Genomic DNA, 6,248 nt, shown 5'->3' with positions numbered 1-6,248 from the left:
GTTTTTATTTGTATTTCCCTAATGATTAATGATGTTCAATATTGCTTAGTGTGCTTATTGGCCATTTTTGTATCTCCTTTGGAGAAATATCTCTTCAGATACTTTGCCTATTTTGGGGGCGCCTGGGTGGTGCAGTCGGTTAAGCGTCCGACTTCAGCCAGGTCACGATCTCGCGGTCCGTGAGTTCGAGCCCCGCGTCAGGCTCTGGGCTGATGGCTCGGAGCCTGGAGCCTGTTTCCGATTCTGTGTCTCCCTCTCTCTCTGCCCCTCCCCCGTTCATGCTCTGTCTCTCTCTGTCCCAAAAATAAATAAAAAACATTGAAAAAAAAATCTTATTCAGATACTTTGCCCATTTTTAATTCAAATAGATAAAATTAAAATAAAATTCAACTTATTGTTGAATTGTAAAAGTTCATTTTATATTCTGGATACTAGACCCTTGTCAGGTATATGATTTACAAATATTTTCTCCCATTTATGAATGTCTTTTCATTTCCTTTGAAGCACAAAAGTTTCTTGTGGGCTTCCTTTTGAGGTGATGAAATGTTCTAAAATTGATTATGGTGATTATTGCACAACTCTACCAACATACTAAAAGCCATTAAACCGAACACTTTAAAAGTGTGTCTTATGGCATGGGAATTATATCTCAATAGTGCTATTATTTTAAAAAATAAAGGAATGAATGAGTAAAAGGAGTGGAGAATGTGCATTTAGAAAAAGAATTGATAGGGGAACCTGGATGGCTCAGTCGGTTAAGCACACAGCTCAGGTCATGATCTCACAGCTTGAGTTTGAGCCCTGCATTGGGCTTTGTGCTGACAGCCCAGAGCCTGGAGCCTGCTTCAGATTCTGTGTCTCCCTCTCTCTCTGTCCCTCCCCCATTTGCGGTCTCTCTCTCAAAAATAAACATTAAATAATTTTTTAAATAAAAAAAAGAATTGATAGATACTGGGACCCAGTATAGTTTCACCTAAATACAAATCCCATAAAAATAACTTCATCTCCCTTTTTGATAAAGTTTTTTATCAGAATTTTTGATAACGTTCTTAATCCCTTTTAGACCTGGGTGAGGGAATGCTCTAACAAAGGCTATCTGGATTTCAGTAAGATATTTGAAAAATCTAGAACAGATGACAGCATTACTGATCTCACAGTTTGTGGGATAGAGGCCCGTGTTGGGCTTTGTGCTGACAGCATAGAACCTGCTTGGGATTCTCTCTATCTCCCTCTGTCTCTACTGCTACTGCTTGAACTTTCTCTCTCTCTCTCTCTCTCAAAAACAAATAAACATTTAAAAAAAGTAAGCTGGAAAAAGTTCTCAGATTATATGCCATAGGGCTTCAGTCATCTGCATTACTTTCATCATCATTTTTATTGGTGATTTCAGAGGAGAAAAATAGATAAAATCCTGATCAAACTTGCAGGAGTCAGAGAACCAAGCCAACTTTGGATGAATTCTACAAGGGAAAATTTTAGTTTGTACTTTTTCAAATAATTACAGAATACAGGAGGAGACATAGTTCCACAGTGCTCATGTAGAACATAACTCTGGAGTTTTGACTTTGAGTCTACCTGCTTTGTGGTAGATGTGAATGCAATCTTGGTTCAAAAGAACAGTAATCATATGTTCTGGACATCAGTGGCTGCTAAACCCACAGCCACTGCTCCCCTCTTTCCTTCCTTGCAGACCTGGACTTTGTTCAGAAGACAACAGGCTCAGGGATGTGGGGCCTGCCCCAATCCACAAGGGATGGTTAAAGTTTAGCGTAAGAGCCAGTAAGACAACCTCTTTCCCTTTTGCAAGGAACTTGCTTTCTCAGCATTCCTTGAAGCTAAGAGTATAGAATCCAAGAGAGATAAATTGAGGTAAGAACTGTTAAGCAGGGGCACCTGGGTGGCTCAGTGGGTTAAGCAGCCGACTTCAGCTCAGATCATGATCTCATGGTCTGTGAGTTCAAGGCCTGCATCGGGCTCTGCACTGACAGTGTAAAGTCTATTTGGGATTCTTTCTCTCCCTCTCTCTCTGCCCCTCCCCTGCTCACAGGCAATTTCTCAAAATAAATAAACTTAAAAAAAAAAAAAAAAGAACTGTTAAGCAAAAAGGAACTTGATAATTTGGGAAATTCTCAGTCTATCTAGATTGCAAAAGATTCTGAAATTAGAAGATTCACTGTCAGGCAAGCATGCTTTAGGGAGAAAACCTACAGTGTGGCTGAACAACCTTTTGCTAGTGCCTGGAGATCAAAAGACCAGAGCACTCTGGTGTGAAGAGTGCTCTTTGAAGAGATCTGGCACATGATTCCCAGATCCCCTCAGATGTCTCAGCAGAAGCCAGGAATAGAGATGTGATTATCTAGGAAAGATCTGTAGAGAAATCCCTTGTCTCATGAAGTGAACTCCCCTGACATATACAAAGCTCTTGAGAATGTTACATCAGCAAAAACGCTGCTAGCAAGGCCTAAAAGGAAAAGAGAGAAAAGGAAATTAAGGAAGGCTTTCTGATTTTCCTCAAACAGGAAACAGGGTGATATATTTACAAGTTACTCAACGGTAAAGATGTGCTACCCTTCAAGAAAAAGGAACGGTCATTCTGCAGGTGGTGGTACAGGCCCAGGGCGCAGAGCTTAAGGGCAGAGAGGATTACAGGGATCCCCTGCTTTTCAGAAGTTTGCCTTATGCCACTTCACTTTTAAGTTTATTTCTTTTGAGGGAGAGAGCGAGTGGGGGAAGGAAGGGCAGGAGACAGAGAATCCCACGCAGGCTCCTCGCTGTCAGCACAGAGCCTGACTCGGGGCTCAAACTGAAGAACTGTGAGATCGTGACCTGAGCTGAGATCAAGAGTCAGAAGCTTAACCGAGTCACCCGGGTACCCCTATATCCAACTTCGCTTTTATGGAAGACCTACATTAGTACCTGTTTTCACTAACCAAAAGAAATCCAAAGATTTTTGCTTTCAAGAAGGCAAAAAAAAAAAAAAAAAAGCAAAATTAGCATTTTGTTTTGCTGTGAGCCATTATAGAGGTAGCACGTACCCAGAGCAGTGAGAGTGGCATCACCAAGCTCCTTCCCCAAGAACTACACTCAGCATCTCAGCATCGAGCCACCATAGCATTGAACTGTGTCTATGAGCATCTGTGCTTTGCCTTGATTTATTTTGGGCATCCATTAGCAAGATATGTGGTAAGGTATCAGAATAGCCTAGGAGAGGTTATTTTGGGGGCCCTGAGAATGATCAAAAGTTTTACCTATAAATTAATAGTAATTGCTTTATCACTTTGTAGCATTTTGGCTTATGAAAAGTTTCATAGGAACACTGTACTTTCAGAGACCAGGGAAAACGTATATTCGCAGGCCGTGAAACCTAATGGAGTGTTCTGGGTTGGACTGCAAAATTGCTTGGAACTAGTGATTCCTTTTTCCCTTCCATTTTCTTCCTTTTCAAATTGAAATGCCTCTAACTATTATCTTATGCTTAAACAAGCGTTATATTCTGGGATTAGATTATTTGTTTCTTGAGTTTGTATGTGTGAACTCTAATCCAAACCACAATCATAAGAGATTCACAGATTCATGGATAGAGAGGAATTTTGCCCCAGGATGGATCAGACCCAGAGTCTCACCGTATCTAATTTAGATGACTTAGGTAATGAGATATGAGACTTCTGAGCTGATAAGATTTAGAACTTGCATTGAGGCTATAAGGGGTTGAGACTTTGGGGGAACATAGAATGGAGTGAATGAATGTTTTGCATGTGGGATGGACATTAATCCTTGAGAGCCAGACAACAAAATGTAGTAGACTGAATGATTCCCCAATGTCATAATCCCCAAAATATGTCACCTAACATGGTAAAAGGGACTCTGCAGATGTGATTAAGGATCTTGAGATGAAGCAATGATCTTGGTTTATCCAGATGGATCCAGTAAAATCACAAGGGTCTTTATAAAAGGGAGGCAGAGAGGTCAGTCAGAAGATGCGACAAAGGAAGCAGAGGGTCAGAGTTAGAGATGGCAGTTATGCTGCTGGCCTTGAAGGTGGAAGGAAAGGGCCACAAAGCCAAGGAACACAGATGGTTTTTAGAAACTGAAAACTACAAGAAAACAGATTCTTCTTTAGAACCTCTGGAAAAAAAAAAAGCATAGCCCTGCTGACCCTTGATTTTGTCTCAGTAAAACCCATTTCAGACTCTGACCTCACAAAGTGTAAGATAAATGTTTATGTTGTTTTATGCCACCGTATGGGGTAATCTGTTACAGCAGCAATAGGAACCCAATACAAGGTCACACTGAGCTTTGGTGTAAATAGCCAGTTGGTGCCAGAATAGAAAGAGGCGGACACAGGGCGTAACTCAACCACGTATGGACAGTCTGGAGAAAAGTTACACAAATTCTTGCTCTCCCTGGGACAGGAGAGACTCCTTCTTTCTGGTCAAGTTGGACCGCATGTGTCTAGGCTCACATGTGGAAGGCTGATTCCAGTTAAGGAGAAACTTTTAATAGGAGTGTCTGAATGTAAAGCTCCCACTTTAGATTGGGGTGTGCCCCACTGATGGAGGTGGTATGGCAGGAAGTGTTCCTTGCATCACGGGTATTACAGTATATATTATAATTACTATTTTAATCCTATCTGCTGTTTGATGGACATAAATCCCTTCATTTCTGAGACTAGATTTTAGGCATTCTCTGGGTCAGCACTTGGACTCTAGCATGTGCAACAAGCATCTGGTGAGTTTGTTAAAATGCAGGTTCTGGGGCGCCTGGGTAGCTCATTCGGTTAAGCGGCTGACTCTTGATTTTATCTCAGGTCATCGTCTCAGGCTTCGTGACATCGAGCCCCACATCAAGCTCTGTGCTGACGGTGTGGAGCCTGTTTGGGATTCTCTCTCTCTCAAAATAAATAAATTACCATTTAAAAAATAAAATAAAATAAAATGCAGACTCTGAATCAGGTCAAGCTGGGACCCAGGTGGGGTGCTGGTCTGTAGCAACTCTGGGTAACAAGATTCTAGAGACCAGTGATTTTCAAAGTTGAACGCACATCAGAATCACCTGAAGGCCTTATGAAAACAGCTGGGCCTCACACAGAATCCGATTTAATAGGTTTCATTAAGGCCCGAAAGTCTGCATTTAAAATTTTTTTTAGTTTTTTTTTTCTTTTTTGAGAGAGAAGAGAGGGGAGGGGCAGAGGAGGGAGACACAATCTGAAGCAGGATCCAGGCTCTGAGCTGACAGCACAGAGCCCACCGCAGGGCTTGAATTCACAAACCACGAGATCATGACCTAAGCTGAAGTCAAGACACTCAACCGACTGAGCCACCCAGGCACCCCTGAAAGTCTGCATTTTTAAACAAATCCCCAGATGATGAGTTGGGGAGGAGAAACCACACTTCCAGAGCCACTATTCTAGAACATTCTGTGACCCATGGCTTTGGCCTTTTTTGGAATTTGGTGTTGTGTCCCCACTGCTGGAGTTTTGGTTCTTTAGTTTACCGTGTTTCCATTGCTCCTGGAAACACGTGGGAGGGCTTATTCATTCTTCCTTGAGTTTAGCTTTGTTCTTAATAAAACATAAATTTCAGACATTTCTTACCAGGATTTTGGTGAGGTCTCTGCCGGCTCTGGGGACTCACTGCTATTGAACATCTACTGTGTGCCAGGCCTGGCCTCCGGCCCTTTGCAGACCAAATGTAAATCTTTGACTGCAACACAGGGTAGGCTCCCCCTATCTGTGGCCCTCACCTCATGGTCAGTGCTGGGAGTTTATCTGTACATTACTCTCTAGGGTGAAGGAGACATCTTCACCTGTGTATGAAGCTCACCTAGTGCGTGGCATCACACGCTACCTGGATGACTGATTTTACCACCAAATACATCATTCCCCCCCACGAGAACACAGGACACCCTGTAATCATGCCTGATTGTTCAGGAAAGGGTGGGTGAGCACGGGGAGAAGGTGAGCAGGGGAGCCTGGGGGACACTGGAAGGAAGGACAATGAACAAGGACTGAGTTAACCAAGCCCATCAGGTGCCACCAAGGTTCCAAGGAGGCCAAGCCTTCCAAGACACCCTAGACGGGAGGTCACTGTGTTGTCCTGCGGTGAAGGGTGTGGGGCCCAAGCAGGGTAGGGGCTCTAATGAGGACAATCCCCTCTCCTCCGTCCCCACCCGTGACTCTGTCATCCCTGCCTATTTTCTCCACTATCTTGATGGCCCCCGCTGCTCGCTCAGCAGACCCCTGGAAGCCT

Source organism: Neofelis nebulosa, chromosome 18 (genome assembly GCF_028018385.1).
Source record: "Neofelis nebulosa isolate mNeoNeb1 chromosome 18, mNeoNeb1.pri, whole genome shotgun sequence".
Lineage (NCBI taxonomy): Eukaryota > Metazoa > Chordata > Mammalia > Carnivora > Felidae > Neofelis > Neofelis nebulosa.
This window is presented reverse-complemented; position numbering follows the sequence as displayed.